This window comes from Sorex fumeus, unplaced genomic scaffold, assembly GCF_029834395.1.
Source record: "Sorex fumeus unplaced genomic scaffold, SorFum_2.1 ptg000019l, whole genome shotgun sequence".
Lineage (NCBI taxonomy): Eukaryota > Metazoa > Chordata > Mammalia > Eulipotyphla > Soricidae > Sorex > Sorex fumeus.
The window spans coordinates 30,687,314-30,709,664 of record NW_026606076.1 but is presented as its reverse complement, the minus strand read 5'-3'; positions in this window follow the sequence as shown (position 1 = coordinate 30,709,664).

Below are 22,351 nucleotides of genomic sequence, written 5' to 3'. Positions count from 1 at the left end.
TTGAGAATTACCAGAAAGTTATAGCTTATAAGTAATCAAGACTGACTTGGGGAACTGAGACAATGAGAGATAAAATACAAAGAAAAGGTTAAAGATAAACTTGAACTAAATTAGGGATGTTAGCAAGGGCATGATAATCTTCTCTGGGAGGAGCAAAAGGGGCAATTCACAGATGAAGCCTAAAACACTATTAAGTTAATATCCAGCAGATCACCAAGAGCCTGGCCCCTGTTTCCTTCTTCGATCCTCTGTCACTCTTCACCGGCCAGGGTGGGGAGACCAATCATGGACACCAAATGCACACAGTACATGCCCAGACATTATTTGAACACAACTCTCGGTACTCAGTGTAATAGCCGAGTTTTGCCTGATCAGGGAGAGAGGAAGAGTCAGGGTGCAATTTTCAAGTTGATTTTAGGATACAGAAATTCTACCTTAGGAAAAAACAACAATGTGGAGTCAGAAACAGTAAGCTGGGAGGGGCGCTTCCCATGCTGACCCAGATTGGTATTCGGCATCTCACATGACCCCTAAAGAACTTTAAAAAAAAAAAAAAGAATTGCAGAGTGCTGCTCCTGAAGCCCCGAGCTTCCACAGAAGCGCCCACAATACAACCAAAATAACCCCAAAGTAAAATTTCATTTGCAAACCGCAACCACCCCTAGAACCACACCCACCGGATGGTCTGGAAATCAAGGCTACTAATGAATAGTTACCGAGGGCTACAGTGTCATTAGCCATTGGGGAGCTGCCCCCTGCCCATCTAAAATGAACAGTCCTTTTATAGTTTTGGAGGCACCACCGGCGATATGGACAAGAAACTTCTGACTCTGTGCTCAGGCACCCGTCCTCGTGGAGCTCGGAGATCGAACTTGGTGGGTCAGATGCAAAGCAAACGCCCTAACCGCTGTGCTATCTCTCCCGTCCTCTAAGAGAATCTGAAGGTTCTACAGCAGTGAGGTCAGGGCCAAAGTGTCCAGGACAAGGCCCAGCACAGTTCCATGCTGGGAGGGTCAGGCCAGCGCAGCCCCTACGCTCTGCAGCCCTGGGCTCACCCTGCACCCAGCCGTCACTGCCCCACAGTGGAGCTGAAGGGGACTGTAGCTGCATGGGATCCCCAGAACCAAAGCTCCGCGTCCCCCACAAAACCCTGGTGCACCTCAGGAACCACCTGGATATTGGTTGAAAAAGGAGCTTAAAATTGTCCCTTGAGCTGGCTTGGCCCCACCCCTCAGAGTGCGGAGACTGGAGGCGTGGGGTGGGGCTCTCACGGAAGGCCGATAGTGTCCTGCCACAAAAGCGGCCTTCACAGACCCCTTTCACGCTGGACAGCCTCTTCTACCTTCACCTGTATAACAAATGGAGGCCTGATCCAGCTTCTTGTATGCAAACACCTAAATGGCCTGCTGTGACTTCACTTCCACTTCTGCAAGCAGCCTTAAAGGGCCAGACACCAGCTGTGTAGAGAACAACTAGGAAAATGCAGGTAAATGTGTAAGGCTGGTTGGCTGGAGCGAAAGCACAGTGGATAGGGCGTTTGCCTTCTACGCAGCTTACCCAGGTTCAATCATCTGGAATCTATATGGTCCTCGAAGCAGGGCCAGGAGTGCAGAAGAGCCAGGAAAAACCCCTGAGCACTGCTGGGTATGACCCAAAAAGAAAAAAAAAGTGTACTGCAAGTGGAATGGGCTCACAAAAAGGAGAAGTGGTGGCTAGTGTGTTCAGTCACAATGTGAGGATCTAGAGAAAGAAGTCCCCTGATCCTGTATTGCACAGTGACTCTGAAGCCAGCCCTGGAGATGCAGAGAGGAACTGATCTAGTAACAACTCAGAGAACCTGAGAGACACTGGAACTGGAGGAAAGGCTTCTACCCCTTAACAACACGAGAGAAGTGGACTCATGCCAACAAGAAAAACCCCAGGAGGCAGTTTCAGAAACATTTCAAACAAACAGTGGTCTGAGGGGTAGTATAGTGGGTTGGGCACTTGCCTTGAACTCAGTCAGTTCAGTCCCTGACATCCCCAACAGTGGCCTAGGAACCACCAGGAGTAACCCTTAAGAACTGTCAGGTTTCCCCCAACACACATGCTAGGGGAATAGGGAGTGAAGTAGTGAAGGGAGCACCAAAAAAAGGGAGTTGGGAGGATCCTCCCAGGATGGGAGAAGCATGCTGAAAGTAGACTATAGACCAAACATGATTGCCACTCAATGTCTCTTTTGCAGACCACAACACCCAAAAGGAGAGAGAGTACAAAAGGGAATGCCGTGCCACAGAGCGTGGGATGGGGGCGATGGGGGTGGGAGGGATACTGGGACCCATGGTGGTGGAAAATGAGCACTGGTGGAGGGATGGGTATTTGATCATTGTATAATTGAAATCCAAGCACAAAAATTTATAAGTCTACAACTGTACCTCATGGTGTTTCACTAATAAAACTTTTTAAATAAAGAAAATACATAATTAAGTACATAAAACACCGTGTACAGACCAACCCCTAGCATGGAGCCATGCCTGGGGCTAGCAGGCTGCAAAGCACATTGGTCACTTTGCATCCTGGCTTGGCCTTTTGCACAGATCTACATGGTGTTTACGATTTGGGTGAATAGTAGAATGTTAGGATTTTACTGCTTCCAAAGTGTAAGTCTCAAAACATTTACCCTCAGTGTTTGTGTAAATCAAATGGAAAGCTGAATACAATGAGTGCATATATGCCACAGCGAGTGAAGTGCTTCCTTGCATGTGGCTGACCTAGACACAAATTATGGACAGCACAGCGGGATGTGGCTCCCAGAACATAACACAGAAGGGCCTGAAGAATGGAGGACTGGCTGTCTATCCAACGTCAAAAGGGTTCACCGCAGCATCCTGGTTGATCTCTGCCATGAATCCTCTGCAAACCAGGGCCTCTGAGCCAAGTCAGAGGCACAGCAAAGAATGAAACCATGGTGAGTCTTGACAGTACCCAGCAAAATGCAATGTTTGTACCTATTTACTTCTTATTTAATTCCTTCCACCTTGCTTTATCACTAAGAACCATTATTTAACAGTTAACATACTGGGAAGTCCACATGCCAGGACATTGTCATAACCATGGTGCAGGGGATAATCAGCATGAACCTTTCACTTACGGTACTAGTATCACAGGAAGCTTTCACACAAAACAGGATTATTTCCTTCCTTACTGTCCTTTTGAATCAATCCCCCACCCACTTGTTGAAACTAAAATTGTTTTACCTCAGGGCCCTGTTCTGATGCCGGCCATTGTTATTATGGAAGTGATTGATCCAGCATAACTTTTGTATTTACTAAAGCCTGAGGGAACATGAAGGCCTTCCTATATTCCTTACCTACAGGATTTTCTCCAGGATTCTCTTTAAAGTCGCAGGTGCGGATAATGCACTTTCCACGTTCTTACATAAATATATATATTCTTACATATATATAAATATGTATATTTATATATAGCTTCTCTCCATTGTGAATTTTCCTATGTATAAGGCCCGAGGATCCAGGAAAGTCCTTCCCACACTCCTGACAGATACAAGGTTTCACTGCAAAATGACTTTTCACATGCGCAGTAAGGGCTGAAGACAAACTGAACACCTTTCCACATTCCTTACACTTATGAGGTTTCTCTCCACTGTGAATTTTCCTGTTCAGAAAGCTATGCCAATTGCATCAAAATCTTCTTGCAGTCCTTTCATATATAAGGCCTCAATCCAAGATAAATTTTTCTCAAACAGCAAAGCTTGAGGATTGAGTAAAAATCTTCCCACACCCCTACATATGTTTTCTTCGAGTATGAATTTTCCTATGCTTAATAAGGAGTTAGGGGGAAGTGAAGGCTTTGCAAAAGTCTTTACAAACATAAGGTTTGTCTCCAGTATGAAAATTTCAGTGCGAAAAAAGGATTGTGAAATACGCAAAGGCCTTGCCACACTCCTTACATATATATATATATATATATATATATGTATATATCTATATCTATATATATATATGGATTCATTGCAATGTGCGTTTTCTTAAGGACGGAAAAGTTTCAATAGTAAGTGAAAACCCTCCAACAGTAGTGACATGAATACTGTTTCATACCCCTGTATGAACTTTCCTATGCTCAGAAAGACCTGAGAAGAAATGAAAGGCCTTTCCACCTACCTCAAATATATAAGGGTTTTCTACGAAACAGAAGTTATGAAAACTAAGACTTCAGAAATAAGCAAAGGCCTTCCTACATTGCTCACAGGTATAATTTATCTTTCCAGTGTGAGTTTTTCTGTGTACTAAGGCTTGTGGAATAAGCAAAGACTTTCCACTCCGTATATGCATATGGTTTCCTCCCAGTGTGATTTTTCTGTGGATACTAAGATGTATGAGTCAGAGAAAGGCCACAGCACATTCCTTACATGCATACGGACTCTTCAGTATGAAATCTCCTGTGTTTCACGTATGAGGATCCATCGAAGGCCTTCCCACAGTCCTTACACTTAAAGAGTTTCTCTCCTGTTTGGATGTTCACATAGTCCCACCAGGGTCATGCTGGACTCAAAAGTTTGTCCTCAGTGCTTACATTTCTGTGGATTCTGTCCAATATGGGCTTCTATGGGAAAGTGATGGTGGTGAGGACATGGGAAGAGTGATCTTCTGATGACCCTCAGAAGACATCCCACCTGTCTCGGCATCCCTGTGGGGATGAGGGCCAAATTGTTCACTTGAGCCTTTCTCACAGTGTGCAGGAAAAGACATTCCACCAGGGATGGCTGCTTCCATGTAGAAGAAGAGAGAAGGATTCCAATTATTAGTCTATGCCATGAGAGTCTTCATGTCAAAAGAAATCAAGCTTTGCAGGTAGGTAGCTGGTAGGGTACGGGCAATGAGTTTCTTGGGGAAGTGATAAATCCAGATGGGGATGAAAGCAGTGACTCCGAAGCCAACGCCGGGGATTCAGAGAGGAGCTGACCTAGTAGAAACTCAGAGAGCTGGAGACATGGAACAGGAGCAAAGGCTGGTAAGAATATCAGAGAGCAAGTTCCGGCCAACACTCTACCCCTTGACAACACGCAAGCAGTGGACTCTCAGCTACAAAGAAAACCCCAGGAGGCAGTTTTAGAAACATGATTTCAAACTGAGAGTGTCACGCTAGTACAGTGCGTTGCATGCAGTCAATTTAGTTACAATGCCCATAATTCCAACTGGTCCCCTGAGCACCATCTGACTAATAGATCGATGGAAGATTTGCTCTATCCAATCATAAATGTTTTCTTTTTTTTACCTCTAATATTATTAAAGTGACATGGGTGGGATCCAGGAATTTGACCAACCTTGTGAGTAATCACTGGTAAACGGAATGGTCTGCTGGGAGGTGGGGAGCTTGGGACCTGACCCATATTCCCACTTATAAAGATTTCATCAAGGAGCCCCTTTCATCCTTTCAAACGACATTCTGTGTACAGTTACGTGCATGTAAACTCTCCAATTGAGACCAGAGCAACTGTAGATCTGGGTAGGGTGTTGCTTGCACATGGCCAACCTAGGTTCAATCCCCAGGATCCTGTAGAGTCTCCCGGAGCACCATCAGAAATAATACCTGAGTGCAGAGCCAGGAGAAACCACTGAGGATCACCAGGTACTGTAGGATAATAGTGGTCTGCTCTTGCTCCCTGGCAGCTGAGAGCTTATGTTTCTTGATTGCCAATAACCTTTCAATTACCTTTGTCAACTGATCAGACTTTGACTTGTAAGTATTGTCTTTCTCTTCTCCTTAATTTCTTTTGCATGGTTAGCTATTTCAGAGTAATTGCTTTTTGTATGGATACAGGAAGACAGTTACAGAGACAAGCTTGAGCTTGAGAGTTGATGGTCTCCAGATAATATTGCCTCCTGGACATCTGCTCTCTTGACTGAAGATTCAGTTGCCCTTACTTTCTCGATCCCCAAAAGAAGTGTCCTATGAGGGACTAGATGGACCCAGGGCAAATGGTGAGCTAGCTACCCTGGCATCGAAATGGGCCTGTCCAATGTACCATAATGCTTATCTATAAGAGCCTGGTCATGGACAAAATCCTGTCATGAATCAAAAAGTAATAACTAGACTTGGAGGCCCCTCGGATTAGGAGTGATTGATCTGCCCTGAGCACTGGAATCTGAATCTGTGGTGAGAAGTCCCGAGGATAGTCACCAACAAGCCTAAAAGTGTCTATTACTGTGTCTATACACAATGGTAATCATTAAGAAGTAAAACTAAATATGTCAATTAAGTTGCTGGTCTAAGGAGAGGAGTAACACACCTTAAGGTCTGCTTTTCGTTCGTGGGCTGCAGGTGATGGGGAAGTCTGGAAAACAATTTTTCATTGCGCTTCCCATGGGGAGGCATGGATTGGGGTCGTGGTGAGAGAAGAAAAAGAGCACCTTCAGGGAGACAGGGGGAATGAAGGACACTGAGAAAAGGGATGGTCCTCCTCCACCCAGATCCCCTATCTTCCAGTATATAGGTGTTAGACCCGCCAACTGCCCCCGGTGCTGTGTAATCCCATCAATGGCCAAGACCCAGAGACTATCAAACCCTGCTCCTTGTAGAGAACAGCGCTGTCTCCTGCCTCCGCGTCTGGCTGTCTTACTGGGGCCCGTTGGAGGAGGGTGTGTTGAGTTTTCCTCCCCACCCCGAGCAGAGCCCCAGCAGCTGAGGACCTCTGGTTCGAGCCACAGTCATGCTTAACACCACTCTCTACACATTTGGATGAGCCTCACGCATGAAGGAACCGGCAAAGGAACCCAGGTGTGCAGGACCTGGGGCTTAGATCTCCAAGCTGCTCGTATTGGGACTGGGCCTCCTCCACCCAGATCTCCCATCTTCCAGTTTGTAGGCATTACACCCACCAACTGTCCCCAGTCCTGTGTAATCCCATCAATGGCCAAGACCCAAAGACTATAAAACCATGCTCTGGGAAGTGCGCGGCCACACGAAATCTTATTATCTAGTCTTATTCTGGAAAAACTGGCAGGCTACCAGAAGTATCCTGCCCACAACGCAGAGTCTGGCAAACTCCCCATGGTGTATTCAATATGCCAAAAACCAGTAACAATCATGGTTCTCTTTCTCCTGACCCTGAAAGAGCCTCAAATGTGGCACTTCTTAAAATCTTAGTGATAGGAAGAAGGAGACATTACTGGGGCCTGCTTGAGTCAATTGATGAACAACAGGATGACAATGATACAGTGAGAGAAGAAGAGACACAGAGTTAGAGGACACGGTTGTGACTTAGAGAGAAGGCTGAGAGCTGAGAGTAAGACTGGCTGGGGAGATTGGAGAGGAGTCACAGAGAGCATTGGAGAGCGAGTTAGAGGGTTGGATAGAGCTGGGAGACAAGAGACTGAATAAACTGCAAGTAATCAGGAACCAGTCTGGTCCTCATTCTACTTTCATCAGTCCAAAGCAACAACTGTCCAGGGTGGAGAAATGGCTCGAGAGCACCAAATGTGGACAGTGAGAGAGAGCCGCCAGGAGAGACCAGGAACATCCGTGAACGTGTAAATTCTGTTCAAACCCCCACTTCTCATAGGGTACCCCAGGCCCTCCTGGAGTGACTCCGGAGTGCAGAGTCAGGAGTAAGCCCAGAGCACTTCTGGCTGTGATCCAAAAACAAAAACACAAAAAGTGAACTGTGGGGGTGCTGGAGCGATAGCACAGCGGGAAGGGTGTTTACCATGGATACAACCAACCCACGTTTGATTCCCAGCATCCCAAATGGTCCCCCAAGAACCGCCAGGAGTAATTCCTGAATGCATGAGCCAAGAATAACCCCTGTGCATCACTGGGGGTGATCCAAAAACCAAGAAAAGGAAAAAAAGTGTAATTGTGTAGTTAATCAGAAAAAAGAACACAACTTTCTAGACTTAGCAAAGAAGCATTTTTATGATGGCTACAGAGAAAGCACAGACCTCGAGTTGCTTGTCTGGCACATAGCTGACCAAGGTTCAATCTCTACCACCTCATAGGGTCCCCAAACCTAGCGTTATCAATGAGAACAGAGCTGAGGTAAACTCTAATCTCCATTGGGTGTAGTCAACCAAAAATAAATCAATAAGTTTAGGTGCCAGAACTATAGTCTGGTAGAGTACTGGTCTTGTACACGGCTGATCTGTATACCCCGGCACCACACTGAGTACAGTTTAGTACCTTTTGGCAGCAACCACAGGGTATGACCATATATATATATATATATATGTATATATACACACACACATATATGTATATATACACATATATATGTGTGTGTTTGTGTATGTATGTGTGTATATATATATCTACATATATATATATATGTAATTTGTTCACTAGTCAACCTCCACCAACCAGTTTTGTAGAATGCAGGTTTGGATTTTGCTAAAGGTGGCAGAACTTTGAGCTTACCTGAGAGGTGCTTGGGGAATCCTGCTTTGTACAGGAGACTGTATCATGGTAGACTGCTTGCAAGGATAGGTCTTGCATTCCTGGCCTACCTCTGACTGAAGGAATTCAAATTCTATATAAATAATGTGAACCTTGTGAGAAAGTTACAGCAGGGGGCAGGGCTGAGGCCCAGCTGGTAGATAAAGGTCAGGGTAGGGTTGCTGGCACCTGGGGCCTCTTGGTGCAAACCTGAGCCAGAAGTACAGGCTGCAATTTCAAAGGCTATCAGCGGCACGAAAGAGCTGACAGTGAGTGGCAGGGCACTTGTCATGAACGCAAAAGACTTAACTTCACAACCTGAATTGGCAAGGAGTGATTCCGGAGCGCTGCTGGGTTTGGCAAAATCCCACATAGTCAATCCTCCTGCACAAATAAAGGCAATGAGGAGTTAACTGCCAACAGAAGAGGTGCAAAATCTAGTAATATGTTAACGGTCAGTACTCTGGGTTTGTTGTTTTGGTTTTGGGACCACATCCAGAAATGCTCAGAGCTTACAGGCCAGGTTTTCAGGCTATGAATTACCTATGGGTACGTGATTTTATAATAGAAAAAGAGGATGAAAAATCAGAGGATGAAAAATTATACTTGGAGCCAGAGTGATAGTACAGTTGATAGGGCATATGTTCGGTCCCCGGCATCACATACAGTCCCCCAAGCACTCCCAGGAGTGATTATTGAGTGCTAAGCCAGAAATAACTCCTGAGCATTGCTGCTGTGTCCCAAAAAGAAAAAAGAAAAAAAAAGGAAAGAAAAATTAAATTTAGCCCAAATGAGATTTTAAAGTCCATAATTTTGCTCAGAGCCTCCAACTCCTTCATTTTCCCCTAACAGCCATCTATTGAACGGGCTCAGGAAATTTCACATGTAAGAATTTTCCATGAAGGTATAAATAGGAGAGAGCACACCAGACTGAAGCAGATGCCAGCCACCTGGAACCCCAGAGGACCTTCGCTGGTGGGGTTCAGACGGCACAGATCTCAAGTACTACCAGGTGTGGGCCCAAATATCACCTCATCTGTTCCCCAAGTAGTGAGATACACCCAAGGAGAGGAGCTCAGAGGGCTGAGCACCTGATTTACCTTTGGGGGACATGGCATGGCTCCCCCTGCATCTCAGACACACAGACACAAGAGGGGGAGAGTCTCTGACTATCTCCAAGTTTGTAGCAAATGGAGCGGGAGGGGGGGAGAGGGAAAGACAGGAGAAACACTCCAACCCCAAAAAGATGCTCAAAGAATGCTCATGTGTCAAGACAAATTCTGGAGTGGGAGGGTTGGGGTCATACCTAGTGGTGCTCAGGGGACAATATCACCTAGTGTTGTTGTGGCAGGGATAACTCTGGTCACCGCAAGAAAGACAAACACCCCCCTGGATGTACTACTGCACCAGCCCCTAAGAGTGAGACATTTAGAACCTATTGCAGCTGGTCCCCGGAACACCCCTTTCTGCAAGTACTCACTTCAACAGCAGGGCACACCCCTGGTCTTAGAGAGATGGACAGTGGAGATGCTTGGAATCTGGACAGGTGAGGCAGAAATTCTTTTTTATGAGGAAATATAATCACATACAGTTAGCAAAGCTAATAAGTTGATAGGGTGCTTTTATTTCAAGCAGCTAAGCCGGGGTCAATATGCAACAGGACATAGGCAAACCCACTCCAACACTGCTAAAAATGATACATGAACTCAGAAACAAGAGTAACCCCTGAGCACTGAGTGCTGCTGTGGCCAAAAAAAGTAAAATAAATTAAGTAATGAAGACATTTCTGGGGCCGAAACGATGGTACAGCAGGTAGGGAGTTTGCCTTCCATGCAGCCAACCAGGGTTTGATTCCCGAAATCCATATGGTCCCCCTGCACTGCCAGGAGTGACTCATGAATGCAAAGCCTGAGGAACCCCTGAGCATCGCTGGCTGTGACCCTAAAAATAAAAAAAAGAAATTTCTGTGGAAAGAGATTGGAGACATAGTATAGCAGGTGAGGTACTTGTCTTGCACTCGGCTAAGCCAAGTTTGAATCCTGGCGTCCCATATGGTGCCATGAGCCCAGCCAGGAGTGATCCCTGAATGCAAAGGCAGGAGAAGTAACTGATTCTTGCCGTTGTACTTACTACAGACTGAATAATTAATTCATTTAAATGAATAAAGTTGTGGTGGCCAATAGTGATCCTAAATTGCATTATTAGAGGGTTTAGGACACACCCTGGAAGTAACCAATCTACTTCCTGCTAAGATTGCATATTTGTTTGCATAACCCACTGTAGCACCACCCTGTTGCACGCCTCCAGTCCGCAACCTGAATTGGCTTAAAGCTCCACACCTTGGGGCCTGAGTGACAGCATAGACAAATGAGAATTTCTTTTGAAGGTGGCCAACCTGGGGTTAATTCTGGGCATCCCTCATGGTTCCTAGCACCAGTAGGAGTGCTTGCTGGATTTAGAGCCAGGAGTAACCATAATGCCTCGCTGGGTGTGACCCAAAATGCAAAATAAATAAATAAAAAGGAAAGAGAAGCTCCCCACCTCCCTGGACTCCCAGAACCCACTGAATGCACAAGAACCAGTGAAAATCAAAGGCTCTGCCAAATGCCTTTGAGCCCCAAGCACATAAAGAATATGCCCCGCCCCTCCCCCCATCCAGCCCCGACACCCCCCAAGAACAACAGGACAGAGAGGAGGGTGTGTTTTCCTTCATGCTGCTGACCCAGTAATGGGGTACCCTGAGCAACCCCAGGAGAGACCCCGAACACTGCCAGGTGGGGATCAACATCCCCCCATGAGGAAAAATAATGCGCCCCCAGGTCCCTTTGATGAGGGAATCCCATGCTTTAGCCCTACTCCACAATCAGCCTAAGGAATGAAAGGGGGCCAGTAACGGGATGTCCTGGGGACACTGCTGGGATGATCCACCCACCCCTGTCACTGACCAGGTGCTGGTCGCCCCGAAACTAAACGCTGAGGTGCCCTCACACGCCCCATCAGATCTGGGGGAGACTGAAGCTCTCTCTAGCTCTGGCACTTTCTGTTTTATGAGGGGCCCGAGCCATGGGTCAGCAGGGAGGGCGCTGGCCTCGCATCCCGACACCCCAAAGGGTCCTCGGATCCCCAGGGAGGGAGTCCTGAGCGCCATTGGATAATGGTCTAAAACATATTAAAAAATTAAATTTTTTTCCTTTTTTTATTTGTTCCGTCATTGTCCTTGTTTCTGGAGCTTTCAGAACGACCTTAGTGCTTCAAATTCGTTTTTCTCCTTGTCCACGTACTTCCTCTACCCACCCACATTTTCTTTGGGGGCTGTGGGACTTTGCTCAGGGGTTACTCCGGGCTCTGGGCTCACTCCAGGCCGTGATCGGATGCTGTGTGGCGCGGGGATCGAACCCGGCCGGCCGTGTTCCCCCTTCCACATCTTCCTAAGTAAGTTCTTATCAGTAAAAACAACCTTGTTTCCTCAAAATCAATTTATAAACAAGATAAACCTATCGGCAGGAGCTCTCGGTGCGACCCGGGTAGGGGCCGCCACCCCGGGCCACCACCACGGAGCCATCCCGCCGCTAACATGGCGGAGACCACGGACGTTCAGGGCACTCAGAGCAACCACTCAGCTGCTGGCGAGGAAACCGACCTTCCGGGGACCCCCCTGCCCCCCTGGGTGCTCCCTCACCACCTCCTCACCTTCTGCAACCACGCGACCCACCGGCACTTCCGCACAGAACCCAAGGCCTGGCAGATAAAGGACCTGGATTTTGTGATGTCACCTGCAGTTCGCTCAGAGCCTTAAAGGGCCAGGCTTGAAATATTCCTGACCAGGTAATTCCCTAGTCAGGAAGGTTCATTTTTCCTCGTTTTTGGGATAGGATCAGGTGATCCAGACATGTAGGGGTCGCCAGGTCTGGGATAGATGGGAGAGTGATGGACTGAACAGATAGCATGTGGAGCAGTGAGACTTTGTATTTACGAAGGAAAAAACATTCACAAACATATTTTGTAAACAGCCACCAAGGCCATCTCTCTGAGTCCCAACGTTCATTTATTTATTCGTTTACAACCTTCAGCCACATGCTAGGACCAGGTCCGCAGGATTTCTCCTGGCAGTTGCCAATGAAAAGGATGGGCTTCAACATGGTCCCTCACCATTGGGGGCTGAGGAGCAGCCGCTCAAAGTGATCTGGCAGTTTTACATACACATGTCTACACAGAAAGCTGCAGGACAGGGCCCGGCACAACCCCTGGTTGAGAAGGTTGGGATGGTCAAGACATCTGCCATCAGCAGGTCCGGCATCCTCAAGAACCACAGCCCCCATAATCAGCTCTGCATCCTGGCCATGCTGCCCCATCACAGAGCTGGAAGTGAAGATGCCCCCAAGGATAATGCACTCACACCTGAGACCCCTGTGCCGTGCTAAAATCCCTCAGAGCACCTAGCAAAGTTCTATATCCTCCTAAAGCCTCTGGAGCAAGGCAGACCCCAGGAACCCACTGCATATGGATGGGGGGGGGTGAAAAACAATCACAAAAGTGCCCCAAAAGTTGGCACGATCCCGTCGGTCAAATAACAGGCACTGGAGGTGAGAGATCTTCATGTCCTGCCACTAATTGGCCTTTGACTGAAGTATCGCTTTGTCCTTTAAATGCGTGCCTGGGGGAGGCCTGATCCTCTTGACATCATTAGGAAGTACAGGTGCACATGGAAGACTCCCATCTGTGACATCATCCATTTTACCAAGTAGCCTTAAAGTGCCAGGTTCCAAGTGCAGACAGACCATTATGGCAGCCCAGGTGAATCAGTTCAAGGGGGATGAGCTCAAATTAAAAAAAAAGGAGAGGCAAGTGCTGGAGGGACTGGTCACAGAATTCAGGGCAGCGAGTTAAGGTGGAGTCCCTTGGTCCTGTACTGGTCAAACATATAACCAATGTTCCCCAACACGTCAATCATAAAAACAAAAGCAGGTTGATTCAAAGTAAAACAGACAAGTAGGTTGTGAATGGGTCCTGGGACAGTGATTTTCTCTGGGAAGTCATTAATCAAGATGGGTGCAGTGTCTCTTGAGCCAGTCCTGAAGATGCAGAGGAACTGGCATAGCAGCAACCCAGAGAGCTGGAGAGACACTGGACAGGAGCAAAGGCTTGGAAGAACATCAGAAATCACTGTACAGTGAACACTCTACCCCGTGAAAACACGCTATATAAGAACCTACAAGGAAACCCCAGGACACAGCTCTAGAAACAAGTTTTCAACCAAGAGTATGGGGAAAGAGGTTCGTACTGTGACTTAATGCTTGTGTTAAACATGGTTTTCCTGAGTTCCATTCCTAGCATCCAAAACAACACAGACTCCTAAGAACTGCCAAGTATGGCATGAATTACATAAAACAATTTCAATAAATAAATCCATGTATGGACCTACCCTAAGAACGGAGGAACATAGAAGCTAATAGGCACCAAAGTATACTATATCATTTTGTAGACTTTGTCTTTTGGACAGACCAAAAATGGTTTTAATCATTCTGGTGGCTAGCAGGGTTGAGATTTTACCACTTGCAAACACAACGTTTTGTCATCTTTTCTCCAAATATAACTGAAATGAGAAGAGTAAAATCCAGGAATGTGACCACCACTTATAGTTAGTCATCACAGCTGATGTTATTGCTTGCTGAGATGGGAGTTTGGGCATTCTGCCACGTTCCCACCATTTGTAAAATATTTTGATCAAGGGGCCTGTTCCATGCTTTCATAGAACCATCAGAAATCTTTCTGTGCACAGTCAAGTCCATTTCAACTATCTCTAATCCACCCTATTTCAGAATAATGACAGGGCCATTAACCTAAACTTTTCAGAAATATTTATCCTCAATGCTAAGAGAAATCTAATAAAAATCTGAATACTAGGAGTGCAGAGCTGATACAGCGGGAAGGTGCTGGATTGCATAAGACTGATCGGGATTCAAAGTCCAGATCCCCATAAGGATACCTATGTCCTCTTTCAAAGGTATGGATGAGCTCAGACCCAAGATTATGGCCTGATTAAAGCAGGTGTGACACCTCAAAACATAACAGAGGAAGGCCTGAAGTGTGGAGGTTTGACTCTTATACCATTCCAAAGGATTCACTGCAACATCCTGGTTGATCTCTATCATAAACCCCGTCAACCGGGGTCTCTGCCTCAAGTCCAATCAAAATTGAGACACTGGGCTGGAGTGATAGCACAGCAGGTAGGGCGTTCACATTGCATGCAGCCAACTCGGGTTCAATTTCTAGCATTCCATAGGGTCCCCCAAGAACAGCCAGGATAATCCCTGAGTGAAGAGCCAGGAGTAACAACTGTGCATCTCTGGGTTGGACAAAAAAAAAAAAAAAAAAAAAAAGAGTGACACTGATATTTGTCATTGAGGGGTGGTTTTGTACCCTTTTACTTAGTTCCTGGGCTGGAGCGATAGCACAGCGGGTAGGGCGTTCGCCTTACACGCGGCCAACATGGCCGACCCGAGTTCGATTCCTCCACCCCTCTCGGAGAGCCCGGCAAGCTACCGAGAGTATTTGATATGCCAAACACAGTAACAACAAAGTCTCCAATGGAGACGTTACTGGGCCCGCTCGAGCAAATCGACGATCAACGGGAGGGCCTTTACCTTTTACCTTTACCTTACTTAGTTCCTGTTTAATCAGTTTTCACCTGGATTCCATCATCAAGACTCATTATTTACAGGGGCTAGAGCAATAGCACAGTGCGTAGGGCATTTTCCTTGCATGCGGCTGACGCAGGTTCGATTCCCAGCATCCCATTTGGTCCCCCGAGCACAGCCAGGAGTGATTCCTGAGCGGAAAGCCAGGAGTATCCCCTGAGGATCTCTGGGTGTGACCAAAAAAGAAAAAAAAGGACCAATTTTTTGCAGGTGAACATACACATCAAGTCCAAGTGCTGGGACACTGGCATAGGAAATAGTAATCATTACTATTATTATTATGGTTTGCTATTTAAGGAAACTCAGGAGGTTAATTCAGGTTCACCCGGAGCTCAGACCTTAGTAGGCGTATGAAAATACACAGTGCAAGAACTCTTAAGAGTTTACAGAATGGGAAGATCTTTGTGTTTCCCTGAATTGCAATCATCAGCAATTCCCTTTCCCTCATAGTACTGAAGACACCAGTTTAATTTGAACTTGAGAAGTGTAACATAAAGAACGAACTAGGAGTGTATATTTAAGACATCAAAAGGTTGAAGCAGAGTGTTCGCCACAAGACTCCCCAAGCACCACACATCCAGAGCAATTTCTGAGTGCATATTCAGGAGAAACCCCTGATCATCACCCAGGTGGGACACAAAAATGAAAAAAAAATGGTCAAAGGGCAAGCCATGAGGAACCCAGAGATAATGGAGGCATTGTGTATCCCACCCAAGGGCTGGGGGAGATTGAATGATGCATTCAAGGTAAATTGAAATTCAGATTTTAGGGACTGCTGGGAGTTTGTCTTGCAGGGGGTGACAGGTGGGGTTTGGGGGATGACCCCAGACCTCAAATGGGGAGCACCCCAATGGTGCTGCTTCATTCTCAAGGGGTCCGTGTGCCAAGAGGAGGCGGCCTCTGGTGGATTCAACTCTCTTACACCCGTAAAGGGATGGAGGGGATGAGAGAGTCCAGCATCTTCCGACCCTGCCGGCGTCTGACTGGGCCTTGGGTCAGAGAATAAACTAGGGATCTGTGTCTGGGTATCCTTGCTGCCTGGTGCTCGCTCACTCACTCTATGTGTGGAAGGATACCCAGTGAGCAGTGCTCCAGAGCCAGCTACCCGAGAGAGAACAGGGTGACACAGGAGAGGCTTGCCTTCCTGCAATACGATGTGTCCAACCAACTCAGTTCTAAAGGTCTCCAGACCCCACGTCCACATATCACAGTACCCGGCATTGCTGAGGGTGCCATCTTCCTTCCTGAGTTTTGAGGTTCTTATATACATGAGAAGTCCCATGTCTTCTGTTCTCCGTAGAGGAGGGTTGCAGAAGCCAGATTCAACTCCAGCATCTCAAGATGTCTGGGGTGAAGGTAACAGCAATCAGAGAAACTACGGTGTGTTAAGAAGAATTTTAATTAACGTAGGCGGGGAGAAGGTCACACCAGCATTGCTCAGGGATTCCTGCTGCTGGGACTCTCGGGGCCAAGAGAGATAACCACGAAAAAAACTGCCTTTCTTCGAACACGCTTGAACTTATTCGCCAATGTGGCTTGGCAAATGCCTCAGCCAACCTCAAGTGAACGTCCAAACTGGCAAAACAATGCAGAGAACCCATCAAGGATGACCTCAAAGACAGGAGAACAGCGATGCTGGTAGATGCGGCAGAAGCTGGGAAAAGCTTTCGTAATGCCCGCCTATCCTTCACCAACTACAAGACCAAGATGACTGCTCTCCAACATCATGATGGATCTATCACATCATCCAGAAGGGAAATGGAGATTATTCATGACTTCTACTCAGATTTCTTTAATAGCCACGTCCACATGCCCACATACCACATTCTGCACCATGGATATATCGTTCCGAATGTTCTCCCTTCGAAATTCAACATGCCATCTCGTCAGTAAAGAAACAAAGAACACCTGGCCCAGACAAGATCAGACCTGAACACCTGAAGAACTTACCATCAGTACTCATCAATACACTGGCTCGGCTCTTCACATGCTACCTGTCTGAATACAAGGTTCCATCCCAATGGAAAACCAGCAAGACTGTACTACTACACAAGAAGGGAGACATCCAGGACATTGGCAACTATTGCCTAATCTGCCTATTGTCTGTCATCTACAAACTGTTCACTTGAGTCATCCTGAATAGGATTAGCATAACACTAGATGAAGAACAACCATGTGAAAAAGCCAGCTTCTGAAAAGGATTCAGTACCATCTACAATATCCACATGATTACTAAGCTCACTGAGGTTTCTCAGGAGTTCAAGATGTTGCTATGTCTAATGTTCATTGATTTAAAGAAGGCCTTTGATTCTTTTGAGACGGAAGCAGTCATAGAAGCCCTAGCCAATCAGGGTGTAAAAACTCAATACTTCAGGATCCTCTGTGAGCTCTATTACAGATTCACTACCAGGACCTCACCATTCTACAAAGAAATTTTCAACCATGTCAAGAGAGGGGTTAGGCAGGGTGATACCATTTCACCAAAACTCGTCAGTGCCACCCTTGAGAACATCATGCGATGACTGGAATGGGAAGGAATGGGAGTGAACATAGATCGTCGTCAACTACACCACATCCGCTTTGCTGATGACATCGTTCTAATAACACCAAACATAAGCCAAGAGGCACAAATGCTGACCTACTTCGACCGTGAGTGTGGAAAGGTCGGACTACAGCTGAATCTTATGAAGACAATGTTTATGAGAAACAGCCTCATTCCTGATCCTCTATTCTCTTTCAATGGAACCAACATCTCCAAATGCAACAGTTATTTATAGCTAGTTTGAGAAATCAACATGATTAATGACCTGGCACCTGAGTTGCGCAGGAGGAAGAGAGCAGCTTGGAATGCCTTCAAGATCGTTGAAGAAATAATTAAGAGGACAAAGAACCTCCAGCTACGAGCACATCTCTTCAATTCCACTGTTCTTCCTGCATTAACATATGACTCAGAGACCTGGGCCCTACGAAAACAGGATGAGAACGCCACTCGGGTCTCTCAAAGAGGAATCGAAAGAGCTATGCTTGGAATATCACGCATCACTCAAATGAGAGATAGAACCGGAGTTCTGATCTCCGTCAACGGCCAGGAATCAGGGACGCTGTCTCATCTGACAATGCATCAAAAATCAGATAGGCAGGACACGAATGAGGTTTACAGACAACCACTGGCCTAGACCCATTACTGACTGAATTCCACAGGATGTCAAAAGATCACGTGGACGCCCACCTACAAAATGTTCAGACTTCTTCCTCAAGACCCTGAAAATCGGTTTGAGGCTCTGCATGTTCCTAGAACAAACAGATGCCATTGGGCTACACTAGCACGCAACAGGCATGCATGGAGACGTTACTGGCACCCACTCGAATAAATCGATGAATAAAGGGGGATCAATTGATCAATTGATATATTTTTTAGGTTTTAGAATTACTGCGTTTATGCAGCAACATGGTTAGAACTGGAAGATACCGCCTTGAGTGAAGTTAGCCAGAAAAAGAAACAAAAACAGGATGCTGTTCACTAATCTGTGGAATACCGAACACTGGATGTGGAAATATAATGTAAAGGGGCTGCTTAAATCATCCCTGATTCCAGTGTTTAGAGAGAAGCCGAACAAAGAAGGAAAGAAATTTGGGGCGGAAGAGACACAGAAGTTTCCAGGGATCAGGGATTCATTTATGCCAGTGACATGAGTGAGGGGTGTAGCCATTTACCCAAATCACAGATGCAACAGAACTGAAAACAAGAGATCTAAGCTGTAACCACTGAAACCTAGTCATGTGCTTGTCCAGATGACAGGCGGGGGTAGAGTGGGCACCTGGGTAAGGAGGTAATACGGGAACATGGGTGGAGGGAAGCTAATGCAGGATTTGGTGTTCAATTATTGCACGCCTAAATACAACTATCAATAACTTTGAAAATACTGGCATTTTAATGAAAACTTTAAAAAACAATACAATAAAATAAATTTCCAGATTTCAGTACCCATTGAGGTTAAAGACCCTCTAGACCCAGCATTAGGCTTTGATATTTTTTCTGTGATGCTGAGACCATAGATGTGGTTGTGGGGATGGAGCCAGACACCACCTTTCAAGCCGCATGCTTGGTCCACTGAGCACTCCAATGGCATAATAGTTAGTTTCAACAAGAGAATCTTACAGCACACTTGTATGCAATACCTCTGTTCCCTAAAGAAATTGCTGTAATGCCACATCCTGAACCTGTGATTTGAGTTCTGAAATCAAACAAAATGCACAATGAGAATTAGTTCAATGTTGAATGGAATGCAGTTGAATGACCAAGCAGATGGAGGACATCTCCATAGTTCTGACAGTCCAAGCAAGCCTACAGAAAGGGAAAATCTGTGGGAAGTGTTGCTGGGAGGAGCTCGGCAATCCCCAAAAAAGACTTTTGGGTTTTGTTTTTAATCAGACACAGTGATGCTTGGGATACCATATGGGATGCTGGACATCGAAGGTAGGGGGCATCTGAAGGCGAGCATCCTCCGTGATGCACTGCTGTTCTGGTCCTAATTAATTTCACTATGGGCTCACAGTCAGAATTTAACATACATACAATAAAACAATTTTTGGTGCGTACAAGCGTACAGCAGGTTGGCATTTGCCTTCCATGAGGCTGACAGGGTTTGATCCTTGAACACTGCTAAAAGCAACTTATGAGAACCACCAGAAATAACTGCTGAGCATCCCCAGGCCCCAAAACAAAAGAAAACTCAATTTCTTCCCATATTCAAAAAAAACATGAAATGATCCAAAGGCAAAGATATGCATGGTGTCAAGATTGACTGAGTGGGGTCCAGAAAGGGTACCTGACTCTTTAGTTGTACAGTCTGGCCAGTTATACAGCTAGTAACACAAGGGCCTTGAAACACATGGACTACCCGACATACATGACAGATAAGGAAGAATCACAACAAAGTCAAGGAAGCAAAGCACTGGATCTCTCCGTAATGAAGAGCTCCGGGGACAAGACACCCCTACCCCATGCCACACCCCCACATCACATGTTCTAGGGATGAGAAGGAGACGTTCAATGTCCAATGAGCAACTCAAAGATGTTGTGGACTGGAGGACTCCTGGGTTGGCCACATGCAAGGCAAGCATCCTACTTGCTCTACTATTGCTCTGGGCATTTCTAAATAAATGGGAGAAAATGGGAAGAAATGGGAGAGCACTTAGAAAGCTTTCAGGTTTAAGTCTCGGTCATACAATGAAACACCTGTCCCCTCACCGTGCCCATTTTCCACCACTAAAAACCCAAGTATAACGCCATCCCACAGCCTTCCTCTACCCGTGGGGCAGATAATTTCCAAATTCTTCTCTCTACTTTGATTACATTCAATATTTTGACACAAGACCCACCATTATTATTTGGGATTTTACTCCAGCACTCAGATCTGCCGAAAACACAACAGTAGACAATTCTTTTTCGATTGCTGGTTATAAATAACATATGATTTTGGAATTCTGAAATTTTAACAACTAAATATGGAGGGATTTCTGCAAAAACCTGCTGGGTTCCGAGATTTGTTCCAGAGTCTCTGGGATTATGGCCATTAAACATCTTTATCACAAGCCAGAGAGGCGGTTCGTGGGAATGACTTAGGCTCTTGTTGGGGTGGGGAGGAATTGGCCGGCTCCACCCCCATCCTGCGAGGCCCCATGTATCTTTGTGAGTGTGGGCCCAAACCTGACTTTCCAAAGGCCTTTGGAGGATGGAAGCCACTGAGCTGCCAAGGGGGAACAGTTGGGGGGACAGCACCAATTCCCCCTGGGGTGGACCTGGGACAGTAACCTACTGCAGGGTCCAGACGCATTTCTGCTAAAAGGCACTGGGTTTCGAGATTTGTCTCTGAATCTCTGGGATCATGGTCATTACTCACCTTGATCACGAGCCATAGAGGTCAATCGTAGGCACCAGACAACTCGGGGTTTCGTTGGGGCGGGGGGGGAAAGGGCCGGCTCCACCACCATCCCATTAGGCCCTGCATATCTCCTCACTGCAGTCCCAAACCTAACCGTCTAGAAGCCCTTAGAGATGCGGCCACTGAGCCGCCTGACATGAAACCTATTCCCACCTGAAATACCCAGCTTTGGTAACCTACTGTGGGGACCAGACACATTTCTGCTGAAAGCCGCTGTGTTCCGAGATTTGTTTCTGAGACTCTGGCATCATGGCCGTTAAACAGAGTGATCAAGAGCCAAAAAGTCTGTACATGGGCAGCGACCTGGGGTCTCATTGAGGTGGGGAGGAAAGGGCAGAGTCCACCCCAATCCCATAAGGCCTCTCATGTCTTGTCACTGCAGGCCCAAACCTGTCTGTCCAATGGCCTCTGGAAGATGGTGGTCACCGAGCCACCAAGTGGGATCAGGCGGAGAGACACACCCTTTCCCCCTTGTGGTGGTCTGTCGCCGATAGCTCACTGCAGGAACAGGGCGCATCTCTGCAAAAAGCCGCTGGGTTCTGAGATTTGTCTCTGAGTCTCTGGGATCATAGCCTTTAAGCAGTTTGATCAGGAACCAGAGAGACCTTGCCTCCAATTATATAGCTGAGCCGGAAATGGTTTGTTGGTGTGTCTTGCACATACCTAACTTTTGGCCGTTTACTTTCTTGGGAGACTTTGCCCAAAGTTTTTGGAGTCTGGCTAAAGGCACAGCATCTATTTTGGAGTATCTGGAAGTCTGACGGTGCCATCGGCTGCTGATGCACTCGACTTACAGGCACAGAGTGACCTGCTGGTGGTACCATACTCCCAGGAAGTAGAAATTCTATATGTGGGGAAAAAACACCAATAGTGGGGTTGGACTCACTGTGAAGCGACTAGGATGCTTGCCTTGCTGATCCAGGACAAACCTCCCCATCCCATAGCAACCCAGTAGCACCACAGAATAATTCCTGAGATGCACAACCAGAAGTAAACCTTGAGCATCAAAAATCCCTTCCAACTCCCCTGAATAAAAGCAGCTATTAAAATTAATCCAAAGAGGGGCTGAAGTGATAGCAGAGCGGGTAGGATGTTTGACTTGCATGTGACCAACTCGGGTTCGAATCCCAGCAACAATATGGTTCCCTGAGCTTTACCAGGAGTAATTCCTAAGAGCATAAGTCAGGGGAACCCATGTGAAACACTGAGTGTGACCCAAAAAGCAAAAAAAATAATATAATCCAAAGAGTAAATTTTCAGAGGCAAATACCTCTCACT